The 22,468-nt window shown below is 47.4% G+C and overlaps 1 protein-coding gene across 4 annotated transcripts in view; it reads right to left on the reverse strand.

Annotated features, from left to right (window-relative positions):
• Positions 1 to 22,468, reverse strand: part of LOC118520779 (metallothionein-4) — a 34,516-nt gene that overhangs the window by 6,211 nt on the left and 5,837 nt on the right. Inside the window, exons 4-9 of one of the 4 annotated variants that reach the window (XM_078062958.1) lie at positions 13,937 to 14,027; positions 9,561 to 9,660; positions 4,296 to 4,377; positions 3,139 to 3,282; positions 1,989 to 2,114; positions 453 to 710 (exon numbers count right to left, since the gene is read on the reverse strand). The exons of 1 other annotated variant lie outside the window; for it this stretch is intronic. The gene's annotated coding sequence lies outside the window, so the exon portion shown is untranslated. The remainder of the gene's footprint in view (positions 1 to 452; positions 711 to 1,988; positions 2,115 to 3,138; positions 3,283 to 4,295; positions 4,378 to 9,560; positions 9,661 to 13,936; positions 14,028 to 22,468) is intronic. 2 more of the 4 variants (XM_036068946.2, XM_078062959.1) reach the window with 2 other exon arrangements.

A 22,468-nucleotide genomic window follows, 5' to 3' on the forward strand; every position in this document is an offset into this window, starting at 1 on the left:
TCGCAAGAACAAAGGCTGAGCTTATTAATCTCAGCATCCCCGTGGCCAGACTCACTGAGTGCTGCCACACAGTGAGCGCTCAGTAAACAGTTATGGGCTGACGATGAATAAACGGCTCAGTTCACAGACTTACAACTAGGCTGTCTTCTCTGGCTCTTGTAGAGGAGATGAGAGGAACCTGTTGCTCAGCAAGAGCCGTCAAGGGCTTGAGATCCGGAGTCCTGCAGCCAGGCTCTTTTTCTTCTCTGCTGCATGACATGGGGCAAGTTGCTTGATCGCTCTGAGCCTGCACTGAATTCTCGTCTGGCTCATGAAAATGATAACCCTACGTACGGCACTGTCCTTGTGAGGGTTAAGCGGGAGAATGCATAGTAATATGCACTTATTAGCAATAGTATTATTATCATTTCCTGTGCCTGTTAACAACCTGGCAGATTGGTTCAGCCACTCACCCATTTGTATGTTTCAGGGCCATGGACTATTCTTCAGCCTGTCCTGGGGTCCTGAGGAGGATGCATTCAGACTTTTCAAATATGGTGGGCCGCCTGGGTGGCTCAGTCAGTTAAGCATCCGACTCCTGGTTTTGGCTCAGGTCATGATCTCAGGGTCGTGAGATCGAGCCCCATGTCAGGCTCCGTGCTCAGCAGGGAGTCTGCTTGAGGATTCTCTCCTTCTCTCTCTTTGCTCTTCCCCACCCCTGCTTGTGCTCTCTCTCAAAAATAAATAAACAAATAAACAAAATCTTAAAAAAACACCACTTTTCAAATATTGTCACTAAAAGTCTCTGCTCTGTCACTAAAGTTCTCTGCCTTTAATCTCAGCCTAATTTCTTTTGGGTTCCCGAGGGCCTGGGGACTGTGGGGCCCGGTCCTTTCTGACTCCCCTTGATAAAGTTTTCATCTATTTGGAGGCAGAGATGACCTTCCACCTATAGAGCCCCCTTATGGGGTATTTCTGGCCTCATCTGCAGGACTAGGCATGAGAGGTGGGTGGATACCACCTGGGCTCACAGGGACCCCATGGGGCACCAGCTTGAATCCTGGATGGTTAGCCCTGAAAGAATCCTGAGAAATTGTGGGCCAGCTTTTTTTGTTCAAATGGGGAAACAGGGTCAACCCCTGGTCATTGAGCTTAGGTTCGTGGCAGGGAGGACTTGAATTTGACTCCTCAATTTGTTACTAGTACCCACGATTTAGGTCTGAGGCACTCCTCACAGAACTGGTCAGCTATTTGGAGCCTTGTGGCCTTATAAACTATTTATTAATTACCTTTATTATTAAAAAGTTCAAACCTACTAAAAAGTACAAAGAAGAGTATTATAACCACCATCGTATCTACCACCCAGAATTAACAGATGTCAACATGGTCATATTTGCTTCAGCTCTTTTATTTATAAGAAATAAAAAATTAACAGGCTTATGGCATTAAACACTGTCTATGTGCTGGTGAATCCCAATTTATATCTCTAGCCGTGGCCTTTCTTCTGAACTCCAGCCCCATATTTCTGGCTGCTACTCAACATATCTCCATGTGGATGTCGAACAGCATTTCAAACCCCGTCCCCAACTGAGCTGCTGCTCCCCACCTCACCTCCAACCAGATCCCCCCTGGGTCTCGTCTACCTCCACCCCTGCTACCCGGTTTGGGCCATCATCACCCCCTGGGAAGATTCAGCTCATTTCCTACCTGGGCCCCTTACATCTTCCCTTCCCTTGCCCTAGACCCTTGTACCATGTTTTCTTTATTATAAAAATACTGCAGGGAAGGTCGCCATTCATGTCATGTACATCAGTATATAAAACTCACTCATCCCTAAAGGATGGCTAGGTGGTAGGGGGGCAACCACTCTCCCAAGATCTTACACTAATTTACACTCCCTCAAGCAATTTCTGAGAGTTCCCATTTCCCCAGTTCCTCCTCCAGGGCTTCCTGTATTCAGACTTTCAAATGTTTGCCCATCTGATAAGTGTGAAGAAGTATAATGGTACCTCACAGCAGTGTAATTTGCATGTCCCTGCCTCCCAGCTTCTTTGGCCATTAACCTCCAGATGGTGGTGAGCCATGGTCTAGTTGTTCTCATACTGATCGTGGGCTTCTCAGCAGCCTTTCACACTCTAGCAAGAAAGAGCATAGTGAATATTATGGGCAGCGGTCCTTCGCACATGGCTAGCATTCTGACTCTTCCATCTCCCTTATCTCTGTGAACCCCAACTGTAAGATGGGGGTCACTGGGTCTACTCATGGAGCAGGCATTTAACATAGAAGGGCTTAAGGAATGGTAGATATTATTAAGATTTTGTTTGTGATGGCATGTTATGTTTATAGACAGCCTGATACGGAGTCAGATACACCTGGAGTTTGGCTTCGATGCTTTGGCAAGGCATATCACCTTTCCAAACAACAGTTTGCCATCTTTAGAAGGGAGATGATAATAAGTGGAAGGAGCAGGACAGGAGATGCGAGGATAGAAAAATCAAAGGAGCAGTAGGAAGCTGTAAGGAACGTAAAGGGCAAATATCTTTGTCACAAATCTGTTCCATGGCCTGGCCTGGAAAAAAGCGTGACGCAGAGAGGTGACAGAGCCCCAAACCCTGACGGGCTGGGCTTTGGGGTGGGAGGCTGGTTGAGAGGAGCAGGGGCAGCACCCTCCTTCCCCATGTATTACTCCTCCCCTGCTGGGCTAACGAGATGCCTCCTTCTCTGTGATCCAAGTTCTGAAGGTCTTATCATCAGGAAGAGGTCCTGTAGATTTTGATAAACTCTAAGGTTCTTCACATTTCCTTTATTTTTTTTTCACATTTCCTTTAAATATATGTTTCTAGACATTTGTTCCAACAGCTAAGGTAACAGTGGGTATCTGTGTGTGTGTAAGAGAGAGAGAGAAAGACGGAGAGACTGAGAAAGCTGCACTTGCCAGGGAGTCTGGGGCTGTTCTGTCTCAGGATAGCTCCAAGAAAGCCTCTTCCCTCCAATCAAAATATATACACCCACACAGAATTCTGTTTTCCTGGCCCCCGCTTCCATTCACGGAGCCCAGGTAAAGAACCCCCAACCAGTGCGTGACCAGCCTCTGAGGACGTGGGTCTCAGCTCTGGGGATCGTAAAAATCAGGCCAAGGCTAATTAGGAGCCAACTTACTCGATGCTCAATCACCTGCGTGCTTGGCAGACTTCACAGACTCTCCAGAGCTTGCGGCTGCTGGTTAATTACATAGGACTCCAGCTCCAGGGCTGTAATTCAGTACCCACTGGGCAAGTGAAACCCTCTGCTTTGCACACGGCCCTAGAGGAAGGATGAGTAAGGCCAAAGCCAACAATTACCGACACTCATGGCCCCCAGCAGCAAAGTGGCTGGCCCGGGTTGGCTGGCAGCCCAGATTAGGGCTTTGGAGATGGGGCAAGAGGCTCACGTCTGTCCATCCATCTTTCCTTCATTCTTCTTCCTACTTCCTTCCCTCCCTCCCTCGCTCCCTCCCTCCCATCAATCATTCAGCAAACATTCAGGGCCTACTGTGCACTAGGCTTCAGGTTAGCCCTCAGGATGGGGTAAGTGAGCCAGACACAGGGCCTGGTCATCAGGAACTTGCTTTCCAGCAGGGGCGATAAGTATGTCAATAGCTGTCAGAAAAAGAGAAGGCGAGCAGGACGTAGGGCACACAAGTGCAGGGTGGCGCTTGAATGACCCTGACATTCAGTAGCTCCTTAGATTTTGTGCCCTGGGCGCCTCACCTGCCTTCTCTGGTCTTGGCCCTTCATTTCTCCCAGTCTAGGTAAGCTCTGAGCTCCTCATGGAATGTGGGGGTGTTCACCCTGTGCAAGTTCACAGCCCCGGGGGTTCAGGGAGGTGTATCACAGGGGCTGCTGCAGATGGGATGCTAGGTCTCATCCCTCCTCTCTTCCCCTGTTTAAATGGGGCGGGGGCGCCGGGTGGCTCAGTCGGTTAAATGTCTGCCTTCGGCTCAGGTTATGATCCCAGGGTCCTGGGATCAAGCCCTGCTTGGGCTCCTTGCTCGGGGGTTGGGGGGGGGTGAGTCTGCTTGTATCTCTCCCTCTGCTTATGCTCTTTCTTTTTCTCTCAAATAAATAAATAAAATCTTTTTTTAAAAAAATGGGGCAGCTGCTCTTTTTAAACTCTGTTTTGTCTTGTGCATCCCACCCACCTCCTCTCACATAATAATTGTGTCTGGGGTGCGGGTGGTGTTGCCCATAGAAGCAGTGGGAAAACCATTATACCAGCCTTGCCTTCAAGGCTAGTGGACTTGCCCAAGGGAACGGTGGGTGCTTGCAGATCTGCACCTGGAATCTCAATGAGAACTCTGGCCCAATGACCGTCCTTGTCTTCTCTCTTTTTAAGATTATTATTTATATTCTGAATGATCTAAAAAACAGGTAAGAATAGAAAGTCAAATACGGAAACTTCCAGTGTTAGCAAATATTAACATTAAGTCCTATTCATTTCAATGACTTAAAGAACAAAACAAAGAGAGTGGAAACCTCCCACGTAAACTTCCCATATTTTGTTCCGACCCCACCACCAGACCCGAGAACTAATTTCTCCAAGTGTTTACCATGCCCACGCATGCTTTTCTACTTTTACTACATATATATGTACCTATAAAAATTACATGGTCTTGTTTTACAAGTTTGTAAACCTCATATAAAATGGCATCATTCTCCATGGAGCCTTTTACAACTTTTTTTTTTTGCTTTTTTTGTCCAGTATTTTGAAATTTATGATTTATTTACAAGACTATTTCACAGTTCGATCCTTTTCCCTGTTGATGAGCATTTAGACGTTTCCCCTTTTCCATTATTATGAACATTGCTGCGATGGATTGCCACATATATGTGGTTCCTTGTGTGACATGTGCTAGAGTTTCTCTGGGGGTAAAGCTGGGAGCAGACTTGCTGGATGGAAAGTCATGTGCTTATTCTACCTTCCTAGATATTCTCAAATTGCTCACCAAAAGTTTACACTCCTGTGACCAATGTCCTCCCTGAGTGTCCTTGTCCTTGTTAACACTTGATATTGTCAGACTTAATTTTCATCAGTCTGACAGATAAGAAATGGCATTTCCTTGGTTACTGATTTACACTTCCCTAATTGCTACTGAGGCTGAGCAGACTATTATAAAAGATTTTTGGCTAGGGGCACCTGGGTGGCTCAGTCGTTGGGCGTCTGCCTTCGGCTCGGGTCATGATCCCGGGGTCCTGGGATCGAGCCCCGCATCGGACTCCCTGCTCGGCGGGAAGCCTGCTTCTCCCTCTCCCACTCCCCCTGCTTGTGTTCCCTCTCTAGCTGTCTATCTGTCAAATAAATAAATAAAATCTTTAAAAAAAAAAAAAAGATTTTTGGCTATTTGGGTTGCCTCTCCATGGTCCAGTATTCTTGCTAACACACTGCATTCCATGATAGCTCGGTGGGGCATCGCACTAACTGATCTGATGCTGGGACCAGTTTATATCACTTTCTCTGCCACACGGCCTGCATCTGTCTTTCCATGTCACTGGTTTTTAATAATTTCCCCACTCAGAGGGCTCAAAGTGACCTTGGGTGATGAAGAAGATGAACATCCTGGTATGTCCCCAGGAAGGACACTCAGGGTCTGGTGGGGAGTGGAGGGGCAGCCTGGAGCATCCTGAGCCTTTGATTTCTCTGCAGTCACTCAGACCCCTGGGAGAATGGTCAAGTCGGCAGAATTCATTTTAGGCTTCTGCGTTTTATCCCCTTTGTTTAGAAACCCTTCCTTCCCATTGAAATGTTATTTATAGTAAGGGGTTCTGGATTTGCCCTGTAATGCCTCTCAGGAATACCTGAAGAAAGAGAGAAGCAGAAGAACTGGAGTAACATAATTCTACAACGCCAGGGCTGTAAGGGCAATAATGTGGTCCAAACAACCTCTCCATCTCAAACCCATTTACAGATAGAGAGCCTGAGGCTCTGAGCCGGGAAGTGCCTCGCCTGTCATCCACCCCCCCACACTCCCAGGTGCAGATCAGCTGGGTGAAGTGATGCATTGAGGAAAAAAACCTCCCTGGGCTTTGGAAATCTCCTATTCAGACTACCAAGTGTGGCCATTCCCAGAACCACCTGCTTGGATGAAGCAACCGCTTAGGGCCCCACATGATGCCACATGCCTCACCCAGGGGTACAAAGATTTTATGGTATAATTGGGGAGCCGAAATGCCGTGAAGAAAGACCACTGGCGGGCATCACAGAACCATGTGCCCGCACGGTGAAATAAAGCAGGGTGTCTGTCCTGCGCATGCCTCTCCCCTCCCTGTCTTCTCTCACTCTGCATTCCTTCCCCTTCGTGTCCTTTCTCCTCCTCCTCTTCTCTCATTCCTCTCTGCCTTCACACATCTCACTTTTTCTCTTGTATTTTCTCTCTCCTAAGGCAAGAAGACCGGCCTGGGACTCAGAGCAATGGAGTCCTCTAAATTCACTCGCTGGTGTCACTCACCCACAAGTGCACTTCTCTGCCGGGGGCCTCAGTTTCCCCAAAACGCCGAGGAGGTGTCCATAGCTAGATCACCATTCGGTCCCTCCCCACTCTGCTCTGGGAATTGGTAAAGAGACAGCTGTTGGGAAGATGCCTGGCTCTATGATTTCTGGAGGGGCGACCCCCTCAGCCAAAGTCCCAGAAAAGCAGTTTGTATTTAAAGCATTGGGATCAAAGCCACTTTTTCCAGAAACTTCACTAATTGTTCACTGTCTGCAGGCACTTTTTGGCCATGCTTTTCCTCCAAAGAGATGGGTGGGAATATAGCAGATCAGGACCTGCAGCCCCTGCAGTGAGCTCTGCCAACAGTGGGCTCACCAGACCCCCAAAGCTTCTTCCAGTTCCACAGTCTTGGCGGGGTGGTGATGTCTGTGAACTTCTGTCTGAACAGGTGTCTCAGGTAGAGGGACCAAGCCTGCAACCATCCAGCCCCTTCCCCCCTGTCCGGGTTCTGCTAATAACTCAGGACCATGGTGCACTATTCCATTTGTGGATTACTCCAGAATATACATGGTTCTCTGAGGATAATCAGATCATCCCCAATTAAAGTTATGGAGGCAAAAAACAAAGACAAGAGTTTGAGGGTTGTAGAGGAGAATAATTAGCCACCACAGTCATTTTCTGTGTGGTAGATGGGTTGATGACAGAGCTGGGCACCCCCTCAGTGCTTGCAGGGTTACTGACCTCGTCTTCTTGCAGCTCAGGTCTGGGAAGCCCAGCGTGAGAACGGGAGGGGTGGTCACAACAGCCTGGCTGGGCACGAAAGCCTGTGCTAGAATTCTGGACCAGAAACAGGTCTGTGTGAGCCTCAGATGGACAAGGAGGCTGCCATTGCTTTGATTCCATCCATCTCGCTCCCTCTCGCTCTCGCTCTCGCTCTTTCTCACTGGCCTGGGGCAGGCCATTTGACCTCAATGTCCCTGCCAGTAAAATAGGGATAATAACACACCCCTCTAAGGCTGCCTCTTACAAATAATTGGCCAGTTTTTGCAGGGCACTTTGAAGAAAATTGCTGTGAAGATGTTCTGCTGGCCCTGGAATTTTCCTTGGTGCAAATATCAAACAGACAAGGATGGCCAATGTTCTGATTCTGGCACTCTCAGCCGAACCATTTTCCCCAATTCAGTTGGAAGAGAGGAAGACGGGGGAGGGGCTGTAATCACAGCCTGGGCCTGCCTGGAATATTAAAGACACAACCCTGCCTTTGATGCCTGCCTGCAACGCTTGTTAATTTTAATAGGAAGCGAGCAGAGGCGGGAAGTTTCTGCCTGGCACAGGAAAACAGGCCGAGGCCAAAGAGGATTAGTGTCAACTCAATTTGGATCTTATGTGGCTTTGAAGTCCTTGGCCCAGTGCTGGACAGAGTTAAAGGACAACTCCTAGATGTCAGCAGGGTGGGAGGCAGGGGGCTGGGGAAAGTGCAGACCTAACGGCCCCTCAGTTCCCAGCTCAGCCAGGAACAGACAGCCTCTGTCTCATTTTGGGAAACACCTTGGAGTCAACAATCTCTCAAGCTGGTGAATTTCTGGGGAAGCTTCAAATAGGGGTCTCCGACTAAAGTGCCTGCAGGGACTAGGCAGTTAACTCACAAGAGCAAAGTAAGCTGACTGTACGTAACAGGGAGTGATGGGGACTGTGGCAAACACAGTAAGCTTCAGCGGAATATTGAGATTTGGGAATTAGGGTTTAATTTTGTCAGTTCTTTTCTAGGGGATTTATAGGAGAAATGTGTTGCATTTTATAGGAGATGTTGGAAGTCTGAATTGTGTGTGTGTGTGAACGATTCCAATTTTTAACCATTGACCAAAGTTGTTTATTATTTTTAAATACCCTCCTCTTGAAAAAACACACTCATAAGCCAGAGTAGCCCATGGGGCCCTGTTTTGTGACCTCTGTCTTGGAACTCTAAAGCTCTGGGGGTGCAACAGTGCTTAAAATTCACCGAGGCCTTTCGTTACTATTTTTTAGAGACTTCAGACCAGTGCTTGGTTGAGGTAATCAGAATTACCCAGTGAGACCCTTTAAAAAACACAATTTGGGGGGGGTATTCTGATGCAGTGAACTTGGAGTGGGAGTTCGAGAGGGTCTCATATTTTTTTAACTCCTCAGATGATTCTGGTGTGTAGCCAGTTTGGGAAAACGGTGCCCTCATCAGTTCCTCTCAATGACTTTTAATCTTTTTTGAGTCATAAACCCTTTTGAGAAGCTAAAAAACTTATCAACATTTTGCATAATGAAAAAGAAGATGCTCATCCAGAAAAAATTTTACATACAATGTCAGAGGGTCTGAGTACTCTCCTATTCACAACCACCAAGTGAAAAACCTCAGCAGTACTTGATGCTAGAATCCCACGTACAAGAGTCATAAAAATGGCTTCCAAGGTTTCACTTGTATTCCTCCAGTGACAGGGAACTCATTACCTCTGGTGACAGCCTATTCCTTTTATGGGAGCATTACCAGTAGTTTTGTGGGTTCTTTTGTTTGTTTAGTTCTTGTGGGTTTTTTTTTTTTTTTAAAGATTTTATTTATTTATTTGAGAGAGAGAGCAAACACAAGTTGGGGGAGGGGCAGAAGGACAAGCAGAATCCCTGCTGAGTGGGGAGCCCGACGTGGGGCTCGATCCCAAGACCCTGAGATCATGACCTGAGCTGAAGTCAGATGCTTAACTGACTGAGCCCCCCAGGTGCCCCTGAAACTTTCTTAAACCCGTTTTTATTCTTGGCTCATCCTATGTCTTGGGGTAGAAGAAATCATAAGGTCCTTTGCATAAAGTAGGTTGAGGGAGGTGGCTTTTCTTTGCCTTAAACTCTTTTAAACTTCAAGGGAGACTCTCCTTTTCCTCATAGTTGAGGTTGGGTGTCCATCATCCCTCCCCCTCTGCATCCACTTTGGGACTTTATAGATTTAATTCAAGCCAGGCCTCTTTTTCTGCACCTGGAAGAAACCTCATTTTGTACTCTGTAGTCTTGCTGTCTCTTCGATGGCTTTAGTCATCTGTCCTTGCCTGACACATGTATCTGGGTTTGAATGCAAACACCCCGAAGCATTCTCACTCACCTTTTATCTGAGGGCTTCTGGAAAAGGGAGCACATGTGCCTGCAGACATGGGCCTGAGTGAATGCCACAAGGAAGCTGGGAAAACGGCATCTTATCAGCCCTGCAGGAAGACAGCAATGACTGGCCACTTTCCATCGAATGGACATCCAGTGGGCCTGGCAGGGTCCCACTCATGCATTCATTCACACATTCATGCCACAAATATTTACCAAGTTCCCAAGGGGCGCCAGGTTTTGGGCTGCATGCAGCAGACAGAGCAACCAATAACACCAAGCAAGTTTGTGCCCTCCAAGAGTTTGTATTTTAATAGGGGAGATAGAAGACTAGCAAGTAAGCACACCCATGAATAATTACGAGGTGTGATGTGGCATGTGAGATAACTCTAGATATATTAAGGGAAACCCAATTCAGACAGAGGAGGTGATCCTTCCACTGAGAGTTGTTGGGGAAGGGTGTTCCAGGCTGACAGAACAGCATATGCAAGGGTCCTGTGGCTGAAAAGAGTTTGGTTTTTACAAGAAACCCAGAAAAGGCCAATGCAGCTAGAGATAGTAACTAAGGGGGAAGAGATAGTTCAAGAGCTTTGATTCAAATGCCAAGAAGGTTCAGCAGGTTTCATGAATGAGTGAAGGAAGCTAGGTCAGAGACAAGAGGGAACGCTGGGGTCTGTGGCAAGGTGGCATACGTGTGCCCCGTGTAAATAAAGGAGGGAGCCACCGTTCAGCTCCAGCTAGCCTCACACCTGTGGTGCTGGCACCTGTGGGTCCAGTGTTGCCAGGCCTTCTGATCTTTCAAGAGAATCCTCAAACTTCCATTTTTCTACAAAATCTTCTATTAAAAAAAAAAAAAGAAAGAAAACTGAGAAGAAAATAAAAAGCATCACACGTTTGAGGTCCAAATGTGGCCTGCCTGGGTGCTGTCTCGTTATAACCCCTGGGCTGGGTAAATCCACAGCAGAGAATTAAAGAATTGTAGAGCAGGGAGTGTCCCCTCACTCATATAGGTAAACTGAGGCCCAAAGTACTCTCAGCTTCTAGCTCTTGCTCTGCTGGGTAGTTTCCTGAGAACACGAGCAGCCCTTCAGGCTCATTTCCTCTTTGGGGCCCAGGCAAGAACTTAACCGTGGGGCTCAGTTTCCTAATTTGCACACAGGAACGTTGAGGCCAAGTTTGGTGGCTGCCTGGGGCCACAGCGTGTGGGGGTAATTAGGGTTTGTAAACAACTTTGAAGCTTCTAAGAGTAAGTACCCAGCAAAGTTCAGAAGGGGATTTCAAAGGGCTTGTTTCTTCAAGCGCCACCACTGTATCTGTCCCAACCTCTCCCCATCTCCAGGGGGCTTTACCCAGATGGGAAATGAACAAGAGGCTGCCTGCCCTCTGCTGCGGGATTCCAGAAAGCCCCTCCGTATATTCACGTCTCCCCACCAACCTGTCCTTTCCTTCCCTCCTTTCTGTTCCCCTTTTCTTCCTTCGCAAACACGCCGTGAGCCCTTCCAGGTGCCAGTCACAGTAAGTCACAGCGCCGGCTCTAGGCATGCAGCCTGGTGGGGCTCCTGCAGCCCAGGGAGTCAGAACCACACGTGCAGCACACGTAACAAGACAGAACCTTTGGAGAGAGGGTCATAGGAGCAAATAACCTATCTGGGGGTTCAGGCCCCCTCAGCGCCCCCCTCCCATCCTAAATAAGTGAATGCTTCAGCTGAAACCTGTAGTTGAGCAGGAGTTAGCCAGAGCGAAAAGGAGAGTGGGGGGAGATAGTCTAGGTAGAAGGAGCTTCCACGATCAGGGGCTGGAGGAGGTATATAAGGGAGCTCTAAGTGTTCACACACCTGAGAGATGCCCACTGGCAGGGGCCTCGGAGCTGTCAGAGGGGGCAGGGTGGGAGCAAGAATTCCTGTCCCCCCAAATGTCCTTCTAGCTAGACTAAGAATTAAATTGACTTGAGACAGGTTAATAGAAAATCAAACTTAATAGCGTAGGGCTGGGGGAATCCACACACACGTGGAAATTCCAAAGACAGTCCGGCAAAATGAAGCATGTGTGTCATCCCGAACTGAGGGAGAAGTGGGTAGGGGCCTGGGACTTCAGAGTGAAGGAATGCACTTTATGGGGCCATAAGAAGAAAAGCAGATGTTCAGTAATTAGATGGTTACCCTGCCATACAGATGTCACTCAGATAAAATTTAGCTCTGGTAATAACCCTTATGCTGTAAAAGACCCCCAATTCAGATTCTTCTAGGTAATTGGAGGAGGGGCAGAGTTTCTCTTGAGCCCGCAGGGTCTTGATCGCCTTCAGCTCAACATAGTCTTCATGCCAAAGTAGCCCATCTCAGGATGACCTGTCCTCACCCCCTAACACAGCCCCAGGCTGAGTGGTGGATGCGAGGCAAGGAAGCGGATAGGAGCCTGCTCACAGGGGGCCCTCAGAGTGAGCGCAAGGATTGACTGACAGATTGATTTTACTTTTTAACTGTTTACCCTGAAGGTAATAGCGTAATAAGAAGTTTCTGAATGTCAACCCGAAAGGATATGTTAGGATTTTTTGATTGCGTTTTTTTTAGAACTCAGTGGTTATTTCCCTAGGTTGATCTTAAAGGAAAAGCCTGGCAAATGAATCCCTTCTAATTCTGTTCTTCTGTGATCTTCAAATCCCCTTTCTGCACATTTTCTGTGTCCCAAGACACCACTACATTACCCGTGCAGTGGGTACTATTGTAAATCCATATTTGTGAGGAGAACACTGGCCCCGAGAGGTCATCTGCTAAGGTCACCCAGCCAGGAAGGGGCAGAGTGGGGATCTGAATCCTAGTCTATTTGTTTCCAAACCCTGGGCTCTGTCTACAAGAAGGGCATGATCAAGATAATGACCGACAGCCCGGTGATGACCCACATCAGCCAGGTCCCGTGGTAGAAAAAACCCCTATCTGTAGAAATCTCCCTGCAAGTGTTGGATGGAGAAAAAAAAAATCCCATCTCTAACAGCAACCTCTGCACGGAGGTGGTTCTAGGGGCAGCTTGGAGAAGCAGCAGCTCCTCTCTGCCTGTGCTTGCATACTAATGAGGCAGGGACGCCAGTGGCTAATTAACGAGGGCCTGACCTCCAGGGTTCTCAGGATGCCAGCTTTTGTCCAAGTCTTTTCTCCTTCAGAGAACACTGAGCTTGTTCCTAGACCGGATGCAGCACAAAAGGGCCTTTCAGGGCCTCCTCTGAATGAAGCGTTCTGTTCCCACCACAGCTTTTTAAAGACTTGGGGAGAAAACAGCAACCCAGAGGGACTAAGAAGTTCTGTTCTTCAAGGATGGGCAGGCGGCACGCTGCAAAGTCCCAGGACAGGCTTGCCCTGGGCCGGGCACCGGCTGCTGGCGGCTCAGAGAGGGGGCAGAGGTGCTGGCCTGGGCCTGGGCCTGAGCTGAGTCACGTTCCCAGCTCCCATGGTAAATTATCGCCCTTGGTTTACAGCTAGTAAACCCAAAAGGAGACTGTTCACTGGGATGGGTCTGGTCCAGATGCACCAGGAGATGCAGATCCTATTCTTTTCAGTCCCCAGAGGGGTCCAAAGAGGGCTCAGCCTGGGATTAATGCCATGGGTTTCTCTGTAGGAAGGCTAGGTCTGTGGTAGAGGATTTAGACCACTCATCTACATGCAGAGAGAGATGACAGAATAACACAAATGGCTTTTAGAGCAAGTGATAAGATACTCATCTACGCTTATAATAATAGAAGTGCAAATTAAAACTACAACCAGATATCATTTAAAAAAAGTCTATCTGATTGGCAGAGATCCGAAAATGTGAAGTATGTGTGTGCAGAGGCAGTGAGGAGCCAGGCATGCGCAGCCTGCGGGCCAACCACAGTCACATCCACAATGGGGAAGGCATGTGGACTTCCACGGAGCACCTCCACTTGTGGGAAATTATCCTATATATTTATTTACACAGTGTGCATGAAGAAGTGGGTGCAATTCATTGTAATTTTGCTTATAAAAGATTGGAAAAGCACTGTGTATGACAATAGGGACTGGTTCAAAGAATTATGACACATCAATGCAATGGAATTCTAGGCAGCCCTTAAAGACATGAGGTAGCCCCATATGTCCCCATATGGAAGGATCATGAAGAGATATAGTGTTAACTGAGGAAAAGCAAGGTGCAGAATGCTGTGCACAGCAAGGATGCCATCATTTGTGGTGGGAAAGTGGGAAGAGGCTACCTAGATATCCACATTTGTATATGGACAGAATACATCTGCAAGGAGAGGCAAAAAACACATAATGGTGGTGGTTACTTCTGAGAGGGGGGCTGAGGAGCTGAGGGTCTGCTCGGCCGGGAGGCAGACTTACACTGGAGGCTTGTCTATAGCATTTGAATTAGTTTTACCTTAGGGGCGCCTGGCTGGCTCAGTTGGTAGAACACGTGCGTCTTGATCTCAGGGTTGTGAGTTTGAGCCCCATGTTAGGTGTAGAGATGACTTTAAAAAAAAAAAAAACAAGGGTGAATTACTTCTACCGTACTACTTTTTCAAAAGAAAAGAAGGAAAGGAGGGAGGGAGGGAGGAAGGAAGAGAGGGACAGAGGGAGGGACAGAGGGAGGGAGGAAAGAGATAGAGAGAGAGGGAGGAAGGAAAGGAAGAAACAAAGAAAAGTGTAGATAGGCAAAAAGAAAAAAATGCTCAGTGGCAATGCCACAACACTAGTAAGATTTTGGCTTATATCTTTCTATCGTTTTTTAATTAATTTCAAAGTTAAAGAAAATTTACAAGAATAATACAAAGAACTCACATATACCTTTTACTCGGATCTGCATGTTGTCACATTTACCTCTCTCTCTCTCTCTATATATATATATTTATTTTTTTAAAGATTTTATTTATTTATTTGTCAGAGAGAGAGAGAGAGAGCGTGCGCGCACAAGCAGGGGGAGCAGCAGCAGGAGAGGGAGAAGCAAGCTCTCTGCTGAGCAGGGAGCCCAACGTGGGGCTCGATCCCAGGACCCTGGGATCATGACCTGAGCTGAAGGCAGACGCTTAACTGACTGAGCCACCCAGGCGCCCTTACACATGCATTTTTAAAACACAGAAATTAAATTACATTCAACAAGCTACTTTGTAACCTTTGTCCCTCCCCAGTGATATGCTGTGACCATCTTTATTTTAAAATTTTAGTTTTATTTATTTTTGAAGAGATAATACAGTCAGATGGTTCAAAATTCAAAGGGAACAAAAGGGGAGGCAGTGAAAAGTCTGTCTCCCTCCCCTGCGCCAGCCCTGCAGTTCTCCTTCTCTAAGGCAACAACTATTCCCTGGCTTTGTGTCTCCTTCTGCTATTTTATATACACATCTGATGAGAGACCAGTGAGGCCAGCGTGTGGTGACCATCTTAATGAGCAGTATGTGGAGGGCTCCCCACTGACATCGTTGTTTTAGGAGGGTGGCCAGAGGCCTGCAGCTTCCCAGGATCTTTTAAGAGCCTCCCTTTTTTTTTTTTTTTTTTTTAAGGTTTTATTTATTTGAGAGAGAGAGAATGAGAGAGAGAGCACATGAGAGGGGGGAGGGTCAGAGGGAGAAGCAGACTCCCCGCCGAGCAGGGAGCCCGATGCGGGACTCGATCCAGGGACTCCAGGATCATGACCTGAGCCGAAGGCAGTCGCTTAACCAACTGAGCCACCCAGGCGCCCTCCCCTTTTTTTTTTTTTTTTTAAGATTTTATCTATTTATTTGAGAGAGAGCAAGTGCACATAAGGGTGGGGGGGGGGGCAGAGGGAGAGGGAGAAGCAGGCTTCCCGCTGAGCAGGGAGCCCGATGCGGGGCTTGATCCCAGGGTCCTGGGATCGTGACCTGAGCTGAAGGCAGACGCTTAACCGACTGAGCCACCCAGGTGCCCTTAAGAGATTCCTTTTGATCCTTCTAGAAACAGCCAGGTTTCTCCTGGAACCCAGCCTGATGGATGAGCTCAACCTCCTCGCTCAGGGTTCCTCTGCCCCAGGAATTCCTGCCCTGCTGAGACATTGTCACCACCACAATCCTCGCCCTAAACAGTCTTGTCCTGCCTCACTGCCTGCAACTGTGGGAACAGGCCCTTTATATGCACAATGTCATCTTCAAAGTGCTTTTAGCTTGTTAATTGGCCACGATTCACATTAAGATGACTAAAGATCCCACACATGCCCAACAGGGGAGGGCTGATGTCACTGGCCTTGGGAACACCTTGCTGGCAACTCACTGTGGAAAGCACCCTCCCCCCGCCGCGGCCACCGGCTCTGAGTGATAGCTGATCCTGGGAGAGGATCCCAGCTTCCCCACTTTAATGTCATCTCTGGGAGCCTCAATTATTTTGGTCAGAGAAATGGGGGTGATAACGTTGTCAGGAGCACTCATCACACAGAGTGGCTGGTGCGGGGTAGCTGTTCCATAAATGTTGGTTTCCTTCACGCTCAGAAGTTACTTCCTCCACAGGGCATTTCTTGTCATCTTTCTTCTAACCTCCAGAACATCCCATATGTTCCTCTTTTAACCCTGATCGGTCCGTTCTCTGCCTTGTATTACGGTGAATTGTGCCCCTGCTGCAGCTGTTAAGTCATCGAGCACGGGGCTTACGTGTAAGGCATCCTCACACCTCTCTCGGTAGGAAGCCCGGGGCCCACTGTGAAATTCAGTAAACATGTGCGCGCCCGAGAGGCAGCACGAGCACTGTACAAGGGCAAAGGGCCCCAGAGCCCCACTCCGTGGGCGCAGCCCCGGTCCCGTCATTCACTAGCTATGGGATCTTAGGTGAGCTACTTACCTCTTCATGCCCGGGAGTCCTGATCTGTAAAAGGGGAATAATTAATAATAGCGCCGACATCAAAAGCTTGTTGCAAAGAGTAAATAAGTTAATGTGCACAGAACAGCAGCTGCCACATGGTAAGAGCTTTATAGCTCTTGGCTACTGTTAGACTAGCATCCAGCAAAGGCCCCTTCCCCTGGTGTGGCCTCCGTACATGTTTGTTAAGCTGAACTGAGAAGACTGTATCCCCCACCCTGTCCTCACGAACACACACACTTGGCCGATTTTCTGAAATGCTACCATTCCTAGTTCATTCTTTGGAGTTCAGGTATTCTACCTTATTAAAATGCAATGTTGATTTCAAATGTTAGTCGGACACTTTCTATGTGAAAGGCTTTGTACAGGAATACCACTCCGTGGCCTTAAAGTGGGAGGAGAGGACTTACTTATACACAGACTGTCTTCAGAAGGAGATCCAGGAAACTGGTCTCAGGAGGGTCTCTAGGGAGGGGATCCTATGGCAAGGACTGGGGTGGGAGGGGGACTTCCTTTTCTTTTTTAAAGATTTTATTTATTTATTTGACAGACAGAGAGATAGCAAGAGCAGGAACACAAGCAGGGCGAGTGGGAGAGGGAGAAGCAGGCTTCCCGCCGAACAGGGAGCCCGATGTGGGACTCGATCCCAGGACCCTGGGATCATGACCTGAGCCGAAGGCAGACGCTTAACGACTGAGCCACCCAGGCGCCCGGGACTTCCTTTTCAATGTATATTCTTTAAAAATATATTCTTTTGTACCATGGTAAAATATACATGACTTAAATGTTACCTTTTTTTTTTTTTTAAGATTTATTTGAGAGAGAATGAGCAGGATGAGGGACAGAGAGAGAGTGAGAAGCAGACTTCCTGCTGAGCAGGGAGCCCAATGCGGGACTTGATCCCAGGACCCTGGGATCATGACCTAAGCCGAAGGCAGACGCTTAACCGACTGAGCCACTCAGGCGCCCTAAATGTTACCTTTTTAACCATTTTTAAGTATACAATTCAGTGCCATTAAGCACATTATCAGTGTTAACTAGCCATCACCACTATGTCCGGAACTTTTTTCTCATCCCATACAGAAATTATACTCATTAAACAATAACTCCCCATTCTGCCTCCTCCACACCCCCCAGCCCTGGTAACCTCTATTCTACTCTGTATTTGTCTATTTTTGTACCTCATATAAGTGGAACCATACAATATTTGTTTTGTGTCTGCCTTACTTCACTTGGCTTAATATCTTCAAGGTTCCTCCATGTTGAAACATGGAGGCAGTCCTTTTTAGGCCTGAATATTATTCCATGGTATGAATCTTATTGATTTATCCATTCATCTGTTTGATTTATCCATTCATCTGTTGATAGCGACTTGGGTTGTTACCACTTTTTGGCTACCGTGAGTAATGCTGTATGAACACTGTTGGACAAATACCTGTTTGAGTCCCTGTCTTCAATTCCTTTGGGTATATCCCCATAAGTGGAATTTCTGGATCATGTGGTAATTCTATATTTCATGTTTTGAGGAATCATCCTACTGCTTTCCACAGCGGCGGCACCATTTTGCATTCCCACCAACAGGGCACGAAGGTTCCCATTTCTTCACATCTTTGTTATATATGTTTTTATATATTTTAATTTGATAGGGTATCAAACCATTACTGCTTCAATAATACATTAAATATTCCGAGAAGTCAGCGTTCCAAAGAGGTGAGGGTGCATGAGTGGACAAGACAGCAATGATGAAACAGGCAGCAGCCCTCTATTCAGCGGGAATGCATGACGGAGAATCCAGATTATTGAATTCAAGTATCGGTTCTGCGTTATATTGGCTGCATTGTCACACCCCCTCTTTGGGACATGGTTTTCTCAGAGGTCAGATGGAAGTGTTACATGAGGCCCTCCTGAGTTCCCTTCCTGCCGTATCTGCCAAGAAGCCCACACAGAGAGGTCATAAGAGAAGTGTGGACAATGTGCCCCTCCAAGTTAGATTCCCGGTTTACATCTCCCACCTCCCTTGCCTGCTGGCTTCCACTGGCTTAGGTGATGCAGGAGACTGGGGGGGGGGGGGGGGGAGGAGAGCATGGTGGGGGTCTTCAGCGCTCAGCTCCCTCCTTGCGCTGCCACCTCGGTGAAAGCAGCTCCAGCCAGGTTCCCCTTCACTGGGCTCCTGAAACATGGTTCCTTACCCTGGGGAAGGGTTAGGAGTGGTGCGTTCGTTTCCCAGGGCTGCCATTACAACGTACCATAGACTGGGTGGCTTAAACAACAGAAATTTATTCTCTCACAGTTCTGGAAGCTAGTGGTCTGACATCAAGGTCTCTGTAGGATTGATTCCTTCTGGGGGCCATGAGAGGGAATCTGGTCCATGCTCTTCCCTTCTTCCTGGGGTTTGTTGGCCATCTTTGGCTTGTAGAAGCATCACCCTGATCTCTGCCTTCATCTTCACGTGACATTCTCTCTGTGTGAGTCTGTATCCAAATTTCCCCCTTTTATAAGGAAACCAGCTGTGTGGATGATGATCCCATAATGACCTCTCTTAAACTTGATGATCTCTGCGAAGACCCTCTCCAAATAAGGTCACATTCTGAGGTTCTGGGGGTGAGGACTCCAACATACCTTTTTTGGGGGAGGAGGGACACAATTCAGTCCATAGCGGGTGGTCAATGCTTCCACTGCGGCTCCCTGACCCTGTGTTGGTTTCCCAACTCCTGCCCACACCTCTGTAAATAGTTCCTTGGTTCAGTTTCTCACAATCCTGGTTGAGAACGTGCCTCTGTGTCCTGCAGGGACCCGTCAAGCCTTAGCATCTTGGCCAGTTTGTTTTTGTCTGTTCTTAAAAAAAAAAAAAAGAAAAAGAAAAAAAAGCCCTGATCTTTGCTTCCGGGTGTCGCTTCTGGAGAATTCGGCAGGTGAGGGGAAGGGCTTCTGTGTTCGTTTGGGGATGGGGGGAGCGTTCAAAATAGATCACATCTGCAGTCTCCTCAAGCAAGAAGTCATAGTAAAGTGTGCCCACACATTCCAAGAAAGCCTTGAAGGGTCCACCTAGGGGTGTTCAGCATAAAGAAGCTACGGAGGGATGAGGATCTATCTTCAAATACCTGAAGAGCCGACAAGGGGAAGAGTCATGAAGTCAATCTATTTCTACAGAGAGACTGATATGTGGCTCAGTATAGTATCACGAGTAAGAGATTACTTATGTAAGTTTATATAAAAGATATATATATATAATATAAACAGATTTATGTAAATAATATAAAGTAAGTAAGAGATTTCTGAGAATCGTGTGAATTGTGGGCATCCCAGTCACGGGAAGTATTCAAACAGGGGCTAGATGGTCAGAAGCCGGGGCTGGTGATCTCTCCCCTTTCATACTGGCAAATGCCATGATTGTAGAAACGGGATTGCAATTTCTTTAGCCTGCTCTGCCCCCTGAAGATATGAGGCTCACATCTCCAAAGCTGCACAGTGCTTTCAGATCTAAGAATTTATACCAAGGTAGAAAAACTCAAACTTCCAGAGCAGGTGCCCCAGCCATTGGCTTCCCACCCAAATGGGTAATTACTAAAGCTGAGTCAAGCCTCAGCCAGCGTCTGATGCTGCCCACACCCAGGTATGGCTCCAGGGGGCTATAAAGAGCACACTACTTGGAAACTGGAACAGACTCCAGCGATCAGCTTTGATCTGCACCCTGTTGGCAGGCTGGGCTGGGAGCCGGTTTCTCTGCTCCTTGGGTGCTGGGCTAACCTCTTGGGTTACCTGTTGGGTTCTGCGGCCTCCTTTAATTTCAAAATCATTCGAAGGCTCCCAGTCCTTGTTGCCCTGGCAGAGAAGCTTGTCGCTGTCAGCACACCTCTGGTTACGCCTTCTTTTTTTTTTTTTAATTAATTTATTTATTTGTCAGAGAGAGAGAGCACAAGCAGGGGGAGCGGCAGGCAGGGCAGGCAGAGGGAGAAGCAGACTCCCCGCTGAGCAAGGAGCCCGACGCAGGACCCGATCCCAGGACCGAGCCGAAGGCAGATGCCCAACTGACCGAGCTACCCAGGTGTCCCCTGGTTACGCCTTCTTCTTTTTTTTTTTTTTTTAAGATTTTATTTATTTGACAGAGAGAGACACAGCGAGAGAGGGAACACAAGCAGGGGGAGTGGGAGAGGGAGAAGCAGGCTTCCTGCTGAGCAGGGAGCCTGATGTGGGGCTCGATCCCAGGACGCTGGGATCATGACCTGAGCTGAAGGCAGACGCTTAACGACTGAGCCACCCAGGCGCCCCCGGTTACGCCTTCTGATGACCACCATTTACCACCATGGGCTTGGCAGGTGTTGATGGAAGCAGGAGGAGTTTTTCATCAGTCATGAGTAGATTTGTAGATTAAAAAAAAAAAAGTCACAATTTACGTCAGTTACATAGGTATTTCAGAATCAGAAGCTGATGCTTCAAGCCAGAGAAGGTTGGAAAGAACATCAAGAAAAATTAATCGAAATGTATTTCTTTGAGTGAATTGTTTGGCAAGGCTATTATATTTGAATCATGCTAGACCAAATCTTTTCTTTATTTTCCTAAAGAGTCTTCAAATGTAACTTACTGAATAGGACTTTACATAACTGAAAGTGTGATGCCCAGCATTGCTTTATTGTTGTTATAAAAAAAAAGCGGCCTACTCCTCATCTGTGTGCAAATGGTAATCAATTCCCCATAGCTTCCCTTCTCTCTGGGAGTCTCTGGCTCACCCAGAATCATATTCGGAATCATGCCCAGAATCTCAGGCATGGTCTTGTGGGTGTCATGGTGCAAAACAAGAAAAAGAAAGAGGCACCCCTTCTCACTGCGTATTAGTACAAAACCAAACAATCTCTTTTGAATTTGTCAGTGGGGAGAAGTTATGTAGGCCAATACCACAAGGTGAGAGAGATAAAGCAGGGTAATGAGAGAGGGTGAGCCTGGGGACTCAGGGTAGGCCTCTCTGAGGAGGGGGCCATTGAGCTGACATCTAATTGACACATGGGAGCCAGGCTTGACAAGATCTGGGGGCGGAGCATTCCAGGTGGAAAAGACTGTAAGGTGCTGTAGTAGGTCCTGCCGAACAGGTATATACAATGTGGTATTGATTTATTTGAATCAGACCATCATTCACTCACCAGATATTTCAAGAGCGCCCACTAGGTGCCAGGAACTGCTGAAGGTGCTTGGATGATGTTAGGCTGAGATGTTTCTCGTGGAGAGAACAAGAATGTTGCACAACAGTCCTGGTGTCTTTCACCCCGGCTGCCCGGCTCTTATTCCTGGGCTAGCATCTCAGCCTCCTCTGAAGAGCTGGCCTGCTTTACTCCTTGACGTGTGATGAAAGGAGCCTGACCCAGGACTTGGCCTGTGGTTCTCCAGTGATGGACAAATCTCTGATTCAGGCATTCAGGATGAGGAAGTTCGTTTTTTCAGCAAATAGAAGTCACATTCTCCATGATCAGTTCTTATGAGGGATAAAATCCTATTTCTGCTTCTACCTGCCTGACTTCTACCTCTCTCTCTCTCTTTAGGTGGGGGTGTGGGGAGCTGCTAGTTATTGGGCTTCTCTATCCGAAGCGGCCAAGACACTTGCAGAGCTTGCATTTGTGTGTGGAGAGCCAGACAACAAACAAGTCAAAAAATAAATAAATAAGATATTCTCAGAAAGAGATAAACACTTTGAAGAAAATCAAGCAGCCTGGGAGACACCGAGAGAGCTGGGCCGAGGAGAGAGGTATTGAGCTGAGACCTAACTGACGTATGGGAGCCAGACTTGACAAGATCCGGGGGCAGAGCATTCTAGGTGGAGGGAGCTCCAAGTGCAAAGGACCTGAGGTGAGGTCACACTTGGTGTGTTGGGATGGTTCACGGACACCAGAGCTCTGTAGGCCAAGTTAGGATTTTGGATTTTACTTATTGTGTAATGGGAAGCCATTGAAGAATTTTATGTATGTGACTTAAAAATTGATGTAAAATTTTTTAAAATTTTAATTTCAATTTCAATTTTTTAAAAAAAATCTACTTCCTAGAGGCATAATTTACATACAATAAAATTATTTAAAATGTACAGTTTGATGAGTTTTGACAGATATATACATCTATGTAACCACCA

Source organism: Halichoerus grypus, chromosome 15, assembly GCF_964656455.1.
Source record: "Halichoerus grypus chromosome 15, mHalGry1.hap1.1, whole genome shotgun sequence".
Lineage (NCBI taxonomy): Eukaryota > Metazoa > Chordata > Mammalia > Carnivora > Phocidae > Halichoerus > Halichoerus grypus.